The 20623-nt window shown below is 40.8% G+C and overlaps 1 long non-coding RNA gene across 6 annotated transcripts; it reads right to left on the bottom strand.

Moving 5' to 3' along the window:
• Window positions 1-1888: 1888 nt before the first annotated feature.
• On the bottom strand, window positions 1889-20528 carry LOC112656625 (uncharacterized). Of its 6 annotated transcripts, none has more exons than XR_004812413.2 (5): window positions 20200-20528; window positions 19072-19434; window positions 6575-6721; window positions 4586-6377; window positions 1889-2963 (listed from the first exon to the last, which is right to left on the bottom strand). It is a non-coding gene; the product is annotated as an uncharacterized LOC112656625 (long non-coding RNA). The 6 variants fall into 6 exon arrangements; XR_004812416.2 differs by having other exon boundaries at window positions 20240-20528; XR_004812415.2 differs by having other exon boundaries at window positions 20252-20528.
• Between the last annotated feature and the right edge of the window lie 95 nt (window positions 20529-20623).

The raw sequence follows: 20623 nt of genomic DNA, 5'->3' as shown, positions 1-20623 counted from the left end.
CTGAGACTAATATATTATATGTCAACTATACTTCAATTAAAAATTAAATGTAAAATAATGGATATTTAGAGGAAATAACCTATCCCGCCATGCTTGGCAACAGTGAACTGGTCATAGGAAAGCTAGATGCAAAAGAGAAATTCATTTACAATCACCAGTGAACTCTTTTAATTACTACTCTTTTTGGGAAGTAGCTGACACAAGAATAACTTTGGATGGCAAATACTAAGAAAAGAAAATCTAGGTCTTTATTATTTACGTCTACCATGTCAAATATACAATTATTTGGAATCATTTAGATAAACGGGCAACATTTTCAGTTTTTCTTTCTGGACATCTGATTGGCTTAAGTAGAGCCTGAATTAAGCCAATATACTGCCACATGTGAATTGTTTTGTTTTATGAATTATTGTGTTTTATGCTTTGCATTGACCATAAATTAGCCTCCCCTTCCCTTTCTGGATTTCAAGTTGGCGTGTGCTTGAAGGCACTCTTTGGTTTACTTGGCATCATGAAATCTACAGTGTCTCATCTTTAAATAACTATCTAACTTCACAGAAAGCCTTGTTAGCTCTAATAGGATTCAGGTGATGGAATTTTTGTTTTCCTTGGTATAGAAATTCCAACTGTTCTGTAGATTATTTAAAAAGCATCTCAGTCTCCATTGGGGTGCCAACCAATACAAACATAATGGTGCCAGGATTTGTGGGCATCATTTTTTCCCCTGGAGGGAATCACAATACATTTAATATGCAGTTTATTACAGTCTGTCTGTATGCAAGAATGGATAAAATCATTTGGTTTCATTATATCTAAGCCCAATAACAATAAAGTGGATAAGTAGTGATTAGAAAAGCCCAAGAGCCAAAGCATAATATAGGCCTGTTAGGTCCAGAATGGTTGTAGCACAATACCCCATACACATTTTAAAAGAAGATGTTAGTTCAGAGAAGGGTCAACATAGTTCTACAAACATATAAAAGACATTAAAAATATTGGTCTCCAGGTAGAGACAGCCAAATGCTCTTGATTCCAAATCAACCTCAAGTTTTTTCTCTTGCTCATGAGTGTTAGGCCATAATTTATAAAGTGTATCTTTTTTCTTTTGGTGTCTTTCCCACAGACACACTTTTCATTTTGTGCTATGTTTTTGTCCACCCCTCAGTTTAGGTTTGAATGCTGCTTGTCTTTAATCTTACAGGAAAAATAATTTTTTGGAAATATTGGTATAAAATTATCCTGCAGTTTGGTCATGTATAACGCCATTTTTATTAACTATTTCCTTCCTTCCTTTTTTATTTTATTTTATTTTTTTATTTATTTTATTTTATTTCATTTTATTTTATTTCTGCTTTAGAGGGGTTAGGGGTACAGGGTAAGGGAGAGAGAGAATCCTTAGCAAGCTCCAAGCCTAGTGCCTAGCACAGAGCCCAGCAAAGGGCTAGATGTCACGACCCTGAGATCACGACCTGAGCTGAAATCAAGAGTCAGATGCTTAACTGTTGTTTTTATTTCCTTTTAAAATATCATGAGAAAAATAAAAAATAAAAAATAATAAAATATCATGAGAGCTACTTCTTGCCACTGCTTTACCTTTTCCAAGAAGGAATATATTATCAATGGTTTTCCTTTCTCTGTCTGTATTTCTTCATCTACAAAATGGGGATTAAAACCAGTACCACTTTGGGGGCACCTGGCCGGCTCAGTCTGTAGAACATGTGGCTCTTCATCTCAGGGTCCTGAGTTTAAGCTCCATGTTAAAAAAAAAAAAAGAAAAAAACAAGCCCCCCCACTCACACCCTCTCGCTCAAAACCCAGTACTACTTCGTACAGCTAGGATTAGATGAGTTATGTAAAGTCCTTAGTGTAACAACAGGCTCAGAGAAAATGTTATGTAACAGTTAGTATTTTTATTTTTATTCAATCTAACACAAATATTTATGTTAATAAAATCTCCAGTAGACTCTAAACACCCGCTCAACTGTTGAGAATCAAATAAGAAAATAATATCGCTAGAGGCACAAAATAACTATTATCGACCCTTGGTTCAGTAAACATTCATTCGGGGGCTGCACTAAGCAAAGAAAAATATTAAATAAATGAATGCACTTCCAGGTCAGAAGATTTTGAGCAAAAGAAGTGGAAGTTATAGACATTCGCACATTTTGCTGAAAGGACAGCCCTCTTCAACTTTGGAAGATTTTTGTCTTTGATGTAGTTGTTTGTTCAAAAGGATCCTCGAGGAGGGAATGTATGTGTTTCTGCACATCAGCTACTGTCTCGCTTCTTTCTTACTAATGCAACCTGGAAAATAGGATGCCGTGACCTAGCTGGTCAGGAGGGACCAGCTCTTCTGTTGTCCCAGGACGGGGTTCTTGAGTCCACCCCCTTCCTGGTGACTGGTTTAGAAGTAGGTGAATCAGCTTCTTGCTAATGCCACACCACGACCAGGGCACAGGGGTGCAAGAGCACCTCACTCTGGGGGTCCCAAACAGACCAGGTTTCAGCCACTTGCTGCTGACAGAGTCCAAAGGTGTAGAGGATGGGTGGTGGTGAAATAAGAAAGGTATTTAGAAAGAAAGGGAGGCCACACTGAGAAGACCATGGACTAGCATTTCAAAGATGCCTCCATTGTACTGAAAGTACTTCCAGGTTTATGTAGGGAAAATGTGGGACAAGAGTTGGTGGGTACATGCAGGTGGATGGTAAAGGTCAAGGGTGATCCTTGTCTTTGGGGTCGATCGTATGGGGTCTTGCTGACTTCAGGGCAGTCCTTATTACTTGAGGGTTCCCATCATGACATGCTTTGCTTGCAGGGTCTTTTGCCTGAGTTGAGACATAAGCCAGAGGGAAGAACTTCATCAGTTGGGAAGTTCAGGCTGAGGTCAAACGGAGGTAGTGGAAATCCTCTTTTCCCATGAAGCAACATCGAGGTGGGGACTTCTGGGAGAATATTCCTGGTGCTTAAAAAAAGATGCATCAAAAGAGTGATTTTATCTTTCAGCCTTTGGATATTAGTGTGTAAGGATTAGTGATTAGAACCCCAACCACCATTTTGACCATGTGTGGACCAAGACAAAGAGATAAACCTTCCTGTTGAGAACAGCCAAGCACGAATTTGGAGGGAAAAAACCCCCAAAACATGGATCTCTGAGATGTCATTGAGTTGCTAAATTAACCAACCTGTAACACCTTGACACTGCTTCTCTGTTTTAACAAGTGAGGTCCTAGGTCCCTTAACTGTTTAAGTGATTTTCAGTTGGGGCTTCTGTTATGTGCAGCAAAACATCCAAACTAACAGAGGGACTACATGTAAGACATAGGGAACGTGTCTTACCTGGCTAGCCAGAAATGCTAGTTTCTTCTTGCTAGTATAACACATTTCCACCAACTTTGGCTTAAAACACACCAATTTATTCTCTTACAGTCCGGGCAGTCCAAATTCAAGCCGTCGGCAGGGCTGAGTACCTTCTGGAGGTTTAAGAGAGAAGCAGTTTCCTTGCCCTTCTCAGCTTCTAGGACGTCCTGTCTTCCTTGGCCATAGTCCCCCCTTCCCATCACTGAGTGTCTTGCTTCCCACAGCACCTCTCCCACTACTGACTGGGATCTCTTTCTGTCCTCTGAGAGGGACACCGGACCTCTCAGGATGGCCCAGCATAATCTCCCTGTTTCCAGACCCCTGTCTTAATCAAAAGTTCATTTTCATGTAAGGGAGCAGAGTCACAGACGCTGGGGATGACGACCCTGACGTCTCTGGGGAGGGGGGCATCATTCAGCCTACCACATCAGGTAAACTGAGCCAACGCCGGAGAGCTGCTGTCATGGCCAGGTCACTGTATACTCTCGTGGAGGGAACAGCATGCTGCGAAACTGCACTTACCATCTACTTTCTATTCCCGGTCACGTCAAGTTGCCTTTTATTAGGGAGGAAAGCCTTTTTCCAAAGCCCTTAGCAGTGTTTCCTTTTTGGTTTGATCCCTACACTAGTCACTAGCCAAGAGGAAAGGCCATCCTGACTCATCCCTGGGCCTGAGCCCAAGTGCTGTGAGCTCAGGGCTGTTGATCCCTAGGGGATACCCAGGAGTCGGCCAGCAAAGGGAGAAGAGGAGACACCAGGGGAGCGTGCACACTGTGGGGTGCTAAGACACATATGAAGAAACAGCTCTATAACTGATCCCAAGGTATCTCCTGACGCTTGGAACGAGCAGACCCTGGGCCCATTCATTGCTTTGATCGGGACAGACTTTACAGCGGCTCCTCAGCTGGAACTAGGGTGGCATGGCCCAAGGCAGGGGGCCTGCTGTCACCCACGTGAGCAGAGTATCACTGGAAGCAGTGTTTGACTCCCTCCTTATCAATGAAGCTCAAAGGGTCCATGTAGTAAACAGTTGTAGGTAACTTTGAAGATAGTAGTGCTTTCACAAGGAAGGAAAAAGTTCTCATCATGGACCAAATATGCCCTTTTTCGTATTCACTGAATTTTTTTTTTGAAGTTACTTTCTACATTCCCCACCCCCCAAAATTACCTATTTTACCAAAATATGACCTTTAGCTCATATGCCGTAGTCATTGACCAAACCATTACCTATTTTACCGAAATATGACCTTTAGCTCATATGCCGTAGTCATTGACCAAACCATTCCTGTATCAATGTTCCTGTTGCCATTGGGCCCTTTTCACGTTCCTTTCTTCAGAAAAGTAGGCCTGTGCAGCCTGGAGTTTCAATCAAACAGATGCACGTGTGGAAGCCAAGTGTCCTGTCTTATGGTGTGAACATCCAGAGCTGAGAGCAGCCACTTTACCATTAATCAGGAATCAGATAAAGAGCTGTCTGCCCAGGAGAACGTCTCTTGCTCCAGGGGCCTGCCCCACACTCTGGCACATGGGGGACAGGTGGGCTGGAATTGGTTGGCACGTTCAGAATAGGAAGGGAGGCAGGTGGCAGGACACATCTTTCCTCGTCCTCGACTTGCCCCACTGTGTCTCCTCTGTCCACTGCCACTTTGCTTTTCCTGTGGGGATCGAAGCCTCAGGAGTAATTACGCCCCAGGAAGCTCAGTAATGCCCTTTGTACAGGTGGAGTCCTTGTCATTTGAGCCAGGGGATGCTCGACGTGAATATACGGCATTACAGAGCCCAAGAGCTTTCCGATGACTCCTAATAAATGGCCTCATGGGTCAGCAGAGTCGAGAATGAGGCTAGATGGGAAGCGTTGCCTGGGGTCCTCATCCATCACTGCTCTGGGCTGTGGAGCAGTGAGCGTGCAATGTGCTGCATACCTCAGAGTTGCCTTCATTCTCTCCTCCAGGACTTGGCCAAAACAGGTGGAGAACACCCGAGAAAGGCCTTCTGCCTCTGGTCGACCATGTAGAAAGCTAAGGCAGGTACTGGAAACAGTCTATTTTTCTCTCCCTTGCTGACCCCCCTCATCCCCCTCATTAAGTATTGCTTTGCAGTTGTCCTCATTGCCTTGTAAATCCCCAGAGCTCTGCTGGCAGGTCTAAGATAATTTCTCTGATTGCAAGTGAGAGGTTATCTGATTTGCTGAGTTTAACAGGAGTCACTCGTAGGCTGGAGAGATGAAGTCCCGGCCTCTGCTATTGATACTGGAAACTGCACAGAAGGAATGAGTCTGGAGTTTAGAACACACATCACGAATCTCACACCAGTGATGCTCGGGCTGTGCAGAGGGATGGAATGAGAATCAAGTCCCTAAGGTGGAGGTTTTCGTGAAAATCTCAGATTTTATTAGAGAGGTCTTTTGAGTATGTTACATATTGAACTTTAATAGTATGGACTTGAAGGAAAATATTTCCTTTGTAGTAGGAAGCCTCTGTTATGTTTTGGAAGAATTTTCCAGTAAATCATCTAACAGCTGCTTTACTGTACAGGCCTTGAAATTTTATCCTTTCATTGGTTACATACGCTTTTGCTTTTGGAAACTTCACATGCTTCTCTTTACCAGTAATATTTTGTTCTCAAAATATCAGCTCCTGGGGAGGATTTAATAAAGGCTGACCCAACAAGAATTGTTTTTGAGCAAACCTTCTGGATATCTTTGGCTAAGTACCATGGTCTGTGTAAGTACCCTCTATGTCAGATTATTACTTAAAATCCAAAGAGCAAACCTATAGAGATAATGATTCTGTGACAAAAACAAAATGCTGACCATCTCTTAACATAAGAGCATTTTGTATTTGTGAGCGTGGAAACAGTGATTATAGTGGGTCCTAGCAGGGGTATAACATCCGTGTGTTGTTGGGGTGGAAAGTGTGATGGGACAAAGCCTTGGTAGTAATATGGCCCGTGGAGGTTCTCTCTTCAGGGTACAGATGCAAGACTGCCTTGACAGGGAGGGACGGCACTTCATAAATATCTGCAAAGGGAATAGAAAGAGAGTGTCTTGCTCGGTGCCAATGTTATGGAAATAAACCTGCTATTCTCAAAGTTCCACGTGAGGGTCACCTGGAAGGGATATGCTCCAGAACAGAGTCATGATGCGTTGATTTCTAGAAGGGGCTCCTGACTAACGAGGATTGAAAAACAGGAAAAAAAATGAGGCTGGAAGCTCACCAAGTGTGACTTCAGGTTGTGGAGCAGAGTCATCATTGAGATCCTTTAAGGGAGGAAGATCCCCCAGTGCAAGAGAGGGGGAAGCCGAAGGGAGGGGCAACACGCCTTGCTCTGACAGGCCCATCTGACACTGGTCACAGAGTCCTCCTGGGCAGAAATAGAAGAGGGCAGGTGGCTTAAAGTGAAGTTGGTCAGAGATCTCAGGGAGATTTTTTCAGGGACAGTTCAGAGAGAATAAAAGCAGGAGAAGAGCCGTGTATGAAAACGTTTGCAGTAAGTGCAAAGTTTGCAAATCATTGGTGAACCTGGGTTCAAGTTTGGCTCATCCATGGGTTTTGATTCAGAATAGCTCCTCATTTTAAAAATTCTAAGCATTGGCATATTAAGCGGTTAATAACTGAAATTAAGTTCCCTTGGAGCCAGTCAGATCAATGGAGATTAAAAATATCAGCTTGATTGCTGAAAGCAATTACATTGGAGGGTGTGAGGAAGTGGTGAAATAGGCTGGCTAACACACTCTGTGCCCTCCCTCTTGGCCTTAATTCAGCCCAATGGAGGGAAATTTGCATTTGCAAAACACACTCTTACCCGTGATCCTTGTGTCACATTAGTTCAGGCGTGGAGGGAAGAAAAGAGCAAGTTCCCAGTAGTTAGAGATTGAAACATTTTTTAATAGAGAAGCTCTACTCAAAAACTGATGGATCTCATCCACCAATGAGTAGGAGATGGAACCATAGAATAACAGCCATTTGAGTTAAACTCATCTACTAAAAAAAAAAAAAAAATTCTATACTTTCTGACATGACCGCGCACATAGAAAATTATACTATTCCCTCATGACAGTAGAAAAAAACCTAGGAATCTGTTTGAAGCTGGAGAAGCAACGAGCTTAAGGGGTCTGGCTTTCAGAGCCTTCACGATCTTGGTTCACTTGTAACCCATTAGTGGTACACAGTGCGCACTCGTGTGGGATCTGGGCAGATAGACCTAAAGGATTTGCTACCTATTTTCTTGCTCCACTTTCTGAGGAAATTATATGATTTTTTTCCCCTCTAATTTGTCTTGAACCATATGGTATCTTTCCAATAACAATTTTGTCTGTCATACCAACTGGGCGTCCTATGATTCAATTCAATTCTTCCACTAACTACACTGAATTAGCATCAACCCCATAGGTTAAGGACTCTGTGCCACAAGACTGTCCTCACTTCAGATATTGGTCACAAGTTGCTGGAACGCCCCCCCCCCCCCCCACTGCTGACCAATTGGCTATAAATAGGAGTCTTCCCATGACCAGGTTTGATAATTCGATAGAATGATTTGTAGAACTCAGGAAAGCTCTAGAATTAGGATCACAGTTTTATTAGAAAGGATACAACCCAGGAGCAGCCAAATGGAAGAGATGCTCATGGCAAGGTGATGGGAGGCAGAGGGGGTCAGGCACGGAGCTCGCGTGCCTTCTCCAGGCACCTCTTCTCCAGCACTGATGTGTTTACCCCCTGGAAGCGGCCAGAACCTCGTAGTTTAAGAATGTTTTATTAAGGTTTCATTAAGTAGGCATGATTGATTCACTTATTGATCATTGGTGATCAAACAACCTCCAGTCCCCTGCGCTTCCATCCTCAAATGTCAGAAGCTGGGACTGAAACTCCCAAACCTCTAATCTCATGCTTGGTCTTCCAAAGGTTTGGTAGAAAGGGGCTTGTTATGAATAACAATAGTCACTGCTCTCCCTCAGGAAATGCCAAGGATTTTAAAAGCTCTGTGCCAAGAATGTGGGACAAAGACCATATGTATTTTTTCATTATACCACAATGAGGTCAATTATATTAATAGATGTTTCTAATGTTAAACAATTCTTGCATTCTTGTATTTTATATACTCAACTCACTTTGGCCTACTAATATTTTATTTAGGGCTTTCCCACAGTGGGAATGGCCTATAATTTTCCTGTTCATATTGTCGTTGTCTAATTTTATTCGGAAGGTTCAGTTGGGCTTATTAATTAGTTGGGGCATTTTCCTCTTTTCCTAGTCTTAGGAACAGTTTGTTTAAAATTAGAACATATTCCTTGAATGTTTCATTCATATATGGAACTTTCTGAGCTGGCTTTACCTTTTGAGAAATCTTTTAATTACTGATGCAATTACAATAATAATTTTAAGATCATTCAGATTTTCTGTTTCTTCTTTAGTCTTTTGTTTGTATTTTAGTCATATTTTTCTAGGAATTTTTCCAAATCATTTAGATTTAGATTTGTCCAAATCATTTAAAGATTTATTTATTCATGAGAAACACAGAGAGAGAAGCAGAGACACTGACAGAGGGAGAAGCAGCCTCCATGCAGGGAGCCCGAAGTGAGACTCGATCCCGGGACCGGGATTACGCCCTGAGCCAAAGGTAGATGCTCAACCGCTGAGCCACCCAGGTGTCCCCAACTCATTTAGGTTTTAAATATGTGGACATAACATTATTTATCATGTTTTCCCTTACATTTTAATATTTCCTGCAATTGTACTTACGTTCTTCTTTTCATTCTTAATGTGTTTTATTTTTGCTTAAAGTACCAAAGCAGAAGTCATAGTTTATGATTCAATGTAACTCTTATTGTGGGCCCTGGTAAAAGTATTTTTCCTTTAGATACTAAGGGTGGCACTGATTTACCCCATAAATCATTTACCCCATAGATGGATGTGTTTTTGATATGCCATTTTTTACAGGCGGTAGAGGGAAGCTCCAGAGGCTTCCACTGGGCTCCCCAGGATGGTAGCTCTAAGATACCCCCACAGACCAAAGACCCTGTGTGGGGGTTATGCTACCAAATACGCCAGTCCCAGTTGTACAGCCAGAGGGGAAAAAGTCAGCCAATGTAAACCGAACGAGAAATAACTGTGATGATAAAATTAGTGGCTAGGACTTTTGAACCACTGTTATAAATATATTCAAGGATTAAAAGAAAAACATAAGCACATTGAAAGAACAGAGAATCTTAACAGAGAAATTGAGTCTCTAAGAAAAGAATCAAATAGAAGCTCCAGAACCAAAAGTATCAACATATAAAATGAAATGACCACAAGATAGGTTTAACACTACAGGAGAACAACCAAAAAACCACAACTTGAAGACAAGGACACAGGAACTATCAAAACTGAAGCATGGAGAGCAGACACTGAAAAAAAAAGTGGACGGAGCCTCAGAGAGCTGTAGACAGATCAAGTAATCAGTATATATACACACACACATATATAAATACTGTGTAATACATGTGTATATATATACACACACATATATATGATTATCTAATTTAAACAAGCTGTTCCTATATATACATATATATATATTATAATATATACTATATTATATATTGGATAAAGTATAACTGGAGCAGAGAGGTATTTCAAGCAATAGTGGTTAAATGTTTTCCAAAATGGATGATAAATATAACCCAAGGAAACTGGTCAATGTGAAGGGAGATAAATACAAAGATCACATCAAACCATACCTCATAATCAAATTGGCAAAAATCTATGAAAAAAGAACATATTAAAAGCAGCCAGAGGAAAGGAACGTTACATCCAGGTGAACAATAATTGTTGACTTCTCGATAGCAATACAAGCCAGAACCAGAGGACAGTTTTGGCCTATCAGTGGGACCACTTCAACCCATGTGCACTAATTCAGAAACTCTTATGTGGTTCTAATATAGAGAGACTCTGTAGGGTACTACTTCTAATCAGCCCCATCTCTAAGTTTCTTTCTTAAATAAACCCAAATAGTAATTCAGGGCCATAGGCTATAAAGATTAGGCATCAGGTAGAAAAAGATCTTGGAGTCATTGGCATACTTTAGTATATGTTCTAATTAATCACTGATGAGCTGTATAACAGTACGCATGCTGCTTTATGTCAAAAACTACTCTTAGCTAATAAGCTGATGTATTTTTTGCTTTTTTTTTTTTGCTGGTGTATTTTTAGAAAAGAAATGTTACACACAAAAAAATGATTCTGTGGAAAGGGACTGCTACATAGAAAATCAGTAAGTAATATAAATAAGTCACTGTAAAGCATCCTGAGAAGGGGATAGCAAGAATAGAGATATGGGGGCTCCTGGGTGGCTCAGTTCGTTCAGTGTCTAACTCTCGATTTCGGCTCAAGTCAAGAATTCAGGGTTGTGAGATCGAGCTCCGTGCTGGGCATAGAACCTGCTTAAGATTCTCTCCCTTTCCCTCTGCCCCTCCCCCTGTGCTCTCTCTTAAAAAAAAAATGCAGATATGAATACCAAGAAGGAAACAGTGATGCAGGTTTAGAAAGTACTAAAGGAAATGGGTTTATCATGCTGCAGAAATTAAAGCTCAGGGAAATCTTAGAAATACAGCTTCAAGATAAAGAGGTTTATATCATGTGATTATTAAAAAATTTATTGCTAGAGATTATTTAATGGCAGGAAAACTGCTTGTGATATATGATTAAATATTAGAAGAAAATAGTCATGTAACAATAGTGGATAAAGTATCTTCCAGGGATGGATGGATGGATGGATCGATCGATAAACAGAATGATAGACTGAAGGGATATCAAAATACTGACAATGACAAAGTCATAGGCTTGAAGATGTTTTAAATATTCTTCCTTGTCCTTTTTTACAGGACATTACACATTTTCTATAATAAATACGTTATTTTAAAGAAGTTAATAAATTGGATTTTTTTTGGAATAGTTTTAAGTTTACAGAAAAATTGAGTGGAAAGTAGAGAGTTCCTATATGCCTCCTAATCTCCCTTATCCCCATTTTCCCTATTATTAGTATTTGTGTTAGTGTAACACATTTATTACAGTGATGAGCAAATATTGATATATTATAAGTAAAGTCCATAGTTTATATTAGGGTTTGCTCTTTGCAAAATCATATGGATTTTGACAATTGTATTATGATCGATATAACCATTATGGTATCAGTTTGTTATTTTTGTAATTTGAGATAAAGTTTTAAAAACAAAAATAATGATTACTATATAAACTATAGTGATAAATATTTCTTAGACTGATGATAAGCTATTTTTTAGCTTTGCTGAAAATAGAATAGCTCTGAGAATTCATTTCTATTTATTGCTTCTACTAATAACACCGAAGCCTTGGCCTAGAAAAATATCATCTTTACCTGTTAATTTATGTATGCATCCTTAGGGTCTAAATAAGCAATTAATTCCATTGAGGTCATTCTTTTTCAAAATATAGTACAACTGGAAGATTTTTACATCTGTTCAGGTACATAACTGAGACTATGCCAGGTATGTTTAGGGGACACAAGTGACTGGGATGGCCAGGGTAGACTTTGTAGAGGACGTGATCTTTAAACTGGGACTTAGAGAATAAGTAAAAATGGAAAAAAATAATACATTAGGTAAAGAAAGGAGAATAGCCTTTATACAAACAATAATAGTTAATAAACTGGAAGGTTATATTATGTGAATTCTTGTTTTAAAAAGGAATGGACCATTGTTAGATATTTGGGCAAAAGCTTATTTTTTTTTTTTTTTTTTTTTTTTTTTTTTTTTTGGGCAAAAGCTTATTGATGGAATGCCTTTGAATTGGTTTGGGATAAGGCTGGATAAAGAAAGATACAGAGGATAAGTAGAGTCAGTTAAAATGTGGAGGATCACAACCTGAGTAGAGGTTCTATGTTGCACAATATAGAGACTCTGCATAGGGAAGAGGGTTATGGAAGGTAAGAATGGATTGACGGGCACGGAGGAGGGCACTTGATGGAATGAGCACTGGGTGTTATACTATATGTTGGCAAATCAAACTTCAATAGAAACAAATGAAAAAAAAAAGAATAGATTGATAAGGAAGAAGGAATTGATGGGTAGTCTTCTGAAATAGAGTTTGATGACATGAGACCAAGAAGGAATCATTCTGGATTATTTTAGTGTTATTTGCTTTTAAGTGTGCATATTGGACAGACTGAGGACCAAACAAACCACAATTAAAAGACCCACACAGGGGATCCCTGGGTGGCGCAGCGGTTTGGCGCCTGCCTTTGGCCCAGGGCGCGATCCTGGAGACCCCGGATCGAGTCCCACGTCGGGCTCCCGGTGCATGGAGCCTGCTTCTCCCTCTGCCTGTGTCTCTGCCTCTCTCTCTCTCTCTCTCTCTCTCTCTATGTGACTATCATAAATAAATAAAAAAAAAAAATTAAAAAAAAAAAAAAAAGACCCACCCAGTTACCTAGGTGCTCAGAGCCTGGCTTTTACTAATGGCAGTAGGACGAGAAGGAAGAGATGATCCTAAGACATTTCAATAATAATAATAATAATAATAATAATAATGGCAACAGATGGCTAATGCAGACTTGGAGAACAAGGAGAAAACCAAGATGAATTCAAGATACTGATCTTGGAAGATTGGTAAGGCTGCAGGTAAAGCTGAAAACTTGGGAAGAGGAGATCAGTTTTGGATCTGTGGTTTCGGACAGCAGTGTAGTTTGAAGGGAAAAGTCATGTAGATAATTGAGCACAAGATATAAGTATTCAGAGGGAAAATGGCAGGGAACAAAGACTCTGGAGCTGTAAGCATAAAGGTGGAATATGAAGCTTTAAGAGTAGATGAGTCATTGGCATGAGCAATGAGGGGAGAGAGCACAACCAAGGCTGTAAGGATTGTCTACAAATGGATGGACAGGGAAGGAAGAAGAGCCAGAAAAATGTGAGAGAAGTAGAAGAATGGGGCTTGGCTGTCATGCAAGACTAGGAAGAAAATAATTTTAAGAAGGAAGTAACAGCAACCTCAAATTCTGAATAGTAGTTAAGAAAAACAAGAAATGGGTCAAGGTTGTTAGCGGTTTGAAGACATGGACTGTGGAAATAGATTTCAAGTAGATTATTTGAACTGAGATTCAATAGATTTATTGTAGATTATAGATTTTCAAAGAGATCAAATGGCAAGGAAATAAAAAGTGGATCAAGTGGATCAAGTGAGTAAAGACCACTCACTTGAGGATTTGAGATATGAAAGGAAGGAGAAATGGAGTAGAGTTTAGGAGAAAATGTAATTAAACATAAAATTTAGCTAAGAGATTTGTGAATGATTAAGAGCAGAGTCTGCTCCCATATTTTTTCTGCATCTGCTTTTGAAAAACTACCCATTACTAGGATATTTAAAAAAAATAAAAAATACAAAAATAAAAAATACATTGCCATGTGTCTCTTTTGAAAATGTTACTTCAATTATCAGTATTTGAAAATACGTTCCCTGTATTGTCCTCTTGAAGAGCATATAATCTTGCCTCGTGTGCCTCAGAGGCAGGTTGCGACCACCCTAAAGCAGCCTCGCACTGCCTGTCGGCCACATCACAGAGCTGCTCTGTAGTCAAGACCGAGGATTAGGACTTTCCTGTGTTATGGTTTGACACTCGGGGAACAGGTGCTGCATTTCATGTGTGATTCTTTATCCTTCACGACCTTGAAGAGCATTCTAATTCTAGCTTTAGCAACCCTTTATTGCAGCTTGAATAATAAATGATGATAAAACTTCACCATCTGTTTCAGTTCTGCATATGTAAAAATGGAGTCGTGTGTGACAATGTCAGAGTTTGACACGTGTCAAATTATCGCTCGTTTTATGACCAATAATAACACTTGACTATGGAATTTAAAAAGAAAAAAGTCAGCTGCCAATGATAAAAATGTTTATCATATATATTATACCTGTAAATGACCCCATGGTAGCTAGTTTGTTCCAACTGAGAGTGAATACTTGGCAAGAATTATGCCATGGGTAGCAAAGTAAACAGCATAAAGGTAAGCATAATAGGTTAGACTTTGGGGCTTTTTCTTTTTAAGAATCTGTAGTTTAAAGAGATAATTGGCAGATGCTGTCAGCAGAATGATTTAAACAGTACGGATTCGTTTACCCTTGATGAGTTCTATTGTCAAAATGTGTGTGGCAAGGAAGGCGAAGGAAAACTGACCTGGGAATACATTCAAGGAAGCATCAGTGGCTGCTTCCAGTAGAGTACCGTGGAAGGCGTTAAAGTGAACCACTAAGAAATATGACTTAGTAGCAACCATGCCTTGTAAGGACCTACCTGGTTGGGGAGACCGTGTAGGTGAAGGGTAAGTAGGAATGCAAGGCATGAGTTGCGGGTGACTGAATTGCATAAATATTATAGGTGTTTGGAGAGATGAGTTCATTTAGGCTAGGAATGTCTGTTGGACAAAGGATTTGAGCTGGACCTTTATGGGGGTGGGAGGTAAAATTGATATTTGTGGAGGGAAAGGGGAAGTCATTCCCTGCAGGGATAATAATCCTCACCAGACTTTCAGTGTCTCCTTTTTTCTCTGCTCATAAGCCCATAATTAGGAGTAGTTGATCGCCTAGTGAGGTCCTCTTTCTGACCTAGTCCTGGAGAGCACAGGGCAGGCAATACAGCTCTGACCACACACGAATGCCCGCAAGATTGCCTTGCAAACGTGGCCTGGGTCACATTCTGTACATATGACCAGCACTTGACAAATACTTCAGAGCACATAATCTATGAACATATGATTTATAGGGTCAATTTACAAAGCACTTCACAGGGAAAGAAAGAGTGGGGCCCAGGAAACTTGGAATGTTTGCTTTTTTACCAGAAGCTAAGCTGGATGCTTTTCGTACATTGTCTGAATGAGCCCCCACAACAACTCTAAAAGGCTGTGATTCTAAGTTAGAGAAAAGAAAATGATAGTTCAGAGATAGAAAGCGACTTGTTTACTTTCATCAGTAGAGACAAATTCAGGAATTTGTTTTGAGATATAATTGACTTACAACATTGTATTCCTTTCAGTTGTATAATTACTTGATATGCATATCAAATAATATATAATCACAATATGTATATATGGTAATACAATGACCATAATAAGTTTAGTTGACATCTGTCCAAAGTCAGGATTCATACCAGCTCTGATTCCAGAAAATAGCTTCTTTTCCTACACTTTCCTTCTTCCCTAGAGATAGAAAACACATTTTCCCCCTTTAATTAACAGAAGCATTTCAGTGTTGAACAACAACAAAAACAAAACAAAACAAAACAAAAAAAAAAGACTTGTAAATTAGTTACAAGGTCAAATAAAGTATTTGGTAGGCTAAGAATTGTTGGGTAGTGTTCACATTCAACCTTTGATCAGGAAGAGAGGACGTTTTACAGTATGTTCTTTGGAAAGATTACCAAAGTAAATAAAGAGAAAGTTTTCTAGCTGCCCCAAGCAATCATGAAAACACTACATATCTATGCGATTACCTAGCAAAGTCAAAGAACATTTTATTGGGCAAATAAAAAGTCCAGAATGAAGTCAACGCCAGTGACCTTTAAGCCACCTAAAAACACTGAACGTGATGAAGCACAGCACATTCCCCAGGTCCACAGACATAAGGTCAAGAGTCAAAGCTTCTGACACTTTGACTTACAATGAAATGCTGCCAGAATTCCTAGGAAGGAGGAAATGATGTTTCTCCAAATAAAAACTAACAGGTTTTATATCATTGCTCCACATTGTCCAAGGAAAAATGTAAGCTATCACCTGAAAATATACCACATGGCAGTCATCTACAACATAGCCTTCTACTGAAACCTGATTTAGCAAAGACATCGAGTTACTTTCCAAGAAGTATAATTTACTCAAGACTTCTTTCTTGATGATTGCAAAAATATCAAGTTTTAAAATAGTCTATGGCTCTACGGTAAAAGAGTAGTTCTATAGAAACACAAGTTCATTTTTCTCTCCGGTTTGCAGGTGAGTATATCTCCCTCTAGTGTTCAAAGAAATTGAATGCAACCATTTGGGTTGGTTAGATCTGGTTGTGATTAGTAGAAGGTCAACGTGTGGTAATAAAATAGCATCATTATTTGTTTTTATGGGATTTGGTCCATATATAGCTCAGTATTTTCACAAACAAATACCACATGCATGAATTGTCAACCACATTTTGTAGGGCTCCTTTTGTATCTGAGATATCTGCTGCAACTCTTTGTGCTTGCCTCTTTGTTAAAGGGTTGACAAATTCGGCAATTTTTAAATTGCAAGTTTCCAGAAAGAGAAAACAAGAGTCTTGGGACTTGTTCCTTGGATCACCTTCCTTTTTGTTTCTATTTACACTCTCTTGTTTGACGTTTTCATCTACTCTCATGGTCAATGATCATCTATCTATGGATGAACTTCTAATTTATCCCTTGACCAGAGCTATACCCAGAGTTGTACAGCTTCCTACCTCCTCAAAATCTTACTTGGACATTTAATAGACGTCTCAAACTTAACATTTTTAAGAACCAAGTTTTTAAAAATTTTCTTGCACCTTCTATCTACCAAGTAACTCAGGCAAAAGAAAAAACCCCTAATAGTCATTTTACCTCATTCTTATTCCTTATATCTAGTCCATCAGCAAATCCTTTCAGGTTTTCCCCCAAAATATATCCCTGATGTGTCCCCTTCTCTCCACTTTCCATTACTTCCCCCAAGTGGAAGCACCATTGTCGCTTCCCTATTTTCAGTAGGTTCCTAGCCGGCCTTCCTGCTTCCACTCTTGCTCCATTTCAATTCACGGTTTCTTCACCTTATTAAAATACGATCCTTCCTCACTGTGTCCCCGGCCTTCTTCAGGCTTTGAGTGTGTCAAGTTTATTCTCACATCCAGGCCTGACTCTCACTGGCTCACCTGCTCCTGGGGGAACTCATTCCTGACATTTTTTTGAAGGGCTGGCTCCTCCTTTTGTCATTCAGATCTCAGCTCAAACGTCCCTCCTGTGAGAGACTTTCTAGGGCTGCAGTTTCTCCTATTAACCTTTCATTTCATTTACTTCCTGTATTTTTTCATTATCTGAAATAAACAAACAAAATATTTTTTTTCTTGCTAATTTTCTGTTCCTCTTTACTAGAATAGGAGATGGGATCTTGGCTGCCTCCCCTCTCTCCCACACCTAGAACAATGCCTGGCCCACAGCAGGTGTTCAAGAAATCCTTGTCAACTGAGCAAGATGAGGAAGATGGGGAGGAGTATAGGTGCACAGAGAGAGAGAAAGGCATGGGTAGAGAAAAGAATACCAGATTCTGGCCTCTGCTTTAAGAGGTACACTCAATTTTCTCAACCTCATATCATGCCCCACAATAAAAAGCAGCCACACTGCTTCAAAAGAAGCATGCATAACATTCCAGCACTCTTTCCTTCTATAAAGCTGGAGTTTCAAAAAGCAGGAGGTAAAAAAAAATTAGTAAGAAATAACGCAACAAAACTCAGCAGCTTATATGATACCTTTTAAAGGAAAATAAATGCCTCATAAAAGATTCCCTTAGAATCAGCACATATTTGGGCATAAAATCCTAAGCAAGCATTTGGTTCATGTGTAATAAAATCATTTTAGAAAAAAACCTCACCCAAACCATGAGAGAAAACACAAAATCATAAATGCAGCTGAACTTGACACCCAGGGAACTGACATATCAGCAAGTCAATTTCTGTTCTTCATTTGGTCTTTTATATTTGGTTAACTGAGGTAACCACTTTCTGTTCCCAGACACCTTCTCTTAAAGTAGACGTCCAGATTTGTAGATTAATAAATCAAAAGCATGTAAAGATAGCTCTACCCAAATTAAACGCTGGATGCATAAGCGAGTCTTCCAAGGAAATAAGTAATGGTGATAAAGCGTCTCTCTAATTGGAAGGATCCAGTTGTCCAATTCACCTAATCTAAAATTCCATTCCTAACAATTTTTGAAATGTATCAGTTCTTTTCAGGGTTTCGAGCGGACCTAAACCTGAATGGTGAGGACAGGGATTAGGTCCCGGCCTCGGTCTGGTTGGTGATATTGCTGATTACTGCGAGAATTACTAGGGAAATTCAGTCCCAGGAGTCACATTCCTCTTGCTTGTCAGGAATCACAATAACTGACAAAAACAAAAGAATGGTCTTCCCAATTTTTATAAAATTGTTTTTCCTTCCATCATTCTGGCAAAGTGCCCCACAGAAGACAGGTCCAGGAACAGGATTCTGTGAATGAGCCCTTGTACCCCTATAGGAGCCAGAAATGGAGGTCCGGGAGAGGTAAGGCAGTCAGAACACCTGATGTTTGGTTATTTCCATCATGGCTTTTGAGGTTGGGGTGAGCGCACACGGAGACAGCAGAGGATGGAAAAAGGAAAAATTAAAAAAAAAAAAAAAAAGGAAAATTGGCAGCTGGGGAAAGGGTGGGAAAGTGAATGGCTGACTTCTTCAGGCTCATCTCTATCTAGACTGTTGCAGTGAAGCCACCTGTATCCTGCTGGCCCGCCTACGTCCACCTGCCATGAAGCGACCCAGGTGATGCTGGCTTTCCATCAAGTCCTTCTAAACACCTGCAAGCTCCCGGGGCAGTCCTGCTGGCCCCACACTGGCAGCCACTAAACCAGTCGTACCTTCACATCTCTTGGTTACTGCCTGTGGTGTAAGCACTTTGGGGTAATTTTTTTAGCTTCTCGTACTCTTACCTTCTAAATGCATTTTTTTTTTCTTTTTGGCTGAGGAATCAGCCCGCCAGCACTCTATTAGGCTTTCAGAGGTTTCGCTGTGCTCTCGGGCTATGAAAGTGCACGCAATCCTTACTGTTCTTGGAAGCCTGGGCCGACCGCCAGGTGTTTACTGCACTTTGTCTCCTCGAAGGCTCTGCTTCTGGGCGGGACTTTCCATCCTTCCACATTTCCAGCTCAGGACATGGGGTCTGCAACATTCATCATCTGTTTGCCACTAAAAAGTTCTTACTAATTTTAGGCTCGTCACATCTTCTCTTCCTGCCTCCTTCATTGAAGACCTTGGCTCACAGTCTTCCACCCGCCTCTGCGACTTCAGCCTCCCTGGGAACAGCCACAGCCTTAGCAACTTTGTTCCTTGACCGGCCGTGACCACAGGCCTTCACTTCAGTCACCCACTTCCAAGGCCATCCCGGGCACCCCGATGATGCCTGGCATCGCCCCTCTTCTGAAACTGCAGAGTCCATACCCTCACGCCTATTCTTTCTGCTCTGACCATAAAACTTTTAGAAGAAAACCTCCACCATAATCTTCTTGATGTCAGCCATAGTAACATTTTTCTACATAAACTTTGGGCAAGAGAGCTAAAACAAAAATAACTCCTGGGACTATACCAAAATAGAAAGTTTATGCACAACAAAGGAAACCATCAAAAAACTTGAAAAGGCAGCCTGCCGAATGGGAGAAGATACTTGCAAATGATCTAATTTCTTTACATATATGGATATTAAATTATATATTATTCAAACCCCAAAATTATTTTTTTCCTTAAGATGGACAGAGAGGACCTGAATAAACCTTTTCCAAAGAAGATCTACAGATGACCACCAGACGTCTGAAAAAGTGCTCAACATCCCTAATCATCAGGAAAATGAGCATCAAAACCAGAGGGAGCTATCACCTGACACCTGCGGGAATGACTAGAGGACCTGTGGGAACAAGCATTGGCGAGAACTGTAGAGGGTTAGGACCCCTCGTGCCCTGTTGGGGGGAATGCCACTGGTGCGGCCTCTGTGGAAAACCCTATGGAGCTTCCTCAAAAAATTAAAAATAGAAACACCCCCAAGATCTAGTAATCGCACTACTTACCAAAGAGAACAAAAACCCTAATTCAAAAAGACCTACGCACCCCTGTGCTTACTTCAGTATCTACAACAGCCGAGACCTGGAAGCTTCCCTCTAGGTGTTAGCAGGTGATTTTGCTTTCTTATTCCACTAGTTTTCTGAGACTTTTTAGGCACAGAAAGCTGGCCAGGGCCTGGAGCAGCCGGTTAGGTTAGAGGACAGGTGGGGCCGTCCCTAATCAACGGGAAGCCCCCCGCAAGGCAGAAGCACCGCGGGAGCAGCTGTGCGCTGAGCTGGGGGCGCCACCTGCCACCTGCACCTGCCGCCCAGGGCGCCCCAGGGCGGGGTGGGGGGGAAGGTGACCGGAAATGGAGCCGGCGGGCCGTTGCCTAGCAACGAGGACGCTGGCCGGCGGGCGCTGCGGGAGCCGGGGCTGCAGCGGGTCCCA

The sequence above is a fragment of the Canis lupus genome, chromosome 37 (genome assembly GCF_003254725.2).
Source record: "Canis lupus dingo isolate Sandy chromosome 37, ASM325472v2, whole genome shotgun sequence".
In the NCBI taxonomy this organism is placed as follows: Eukaryota; Metazoa; Chordata; class Mammalia; order Carnivora; family Canidae; genus Canis; species Canis lupus.
Note: the sequence above shows the minus strand (reverse complement) of the source record. Positions and strands in the feature narration are given on the sequence as shown.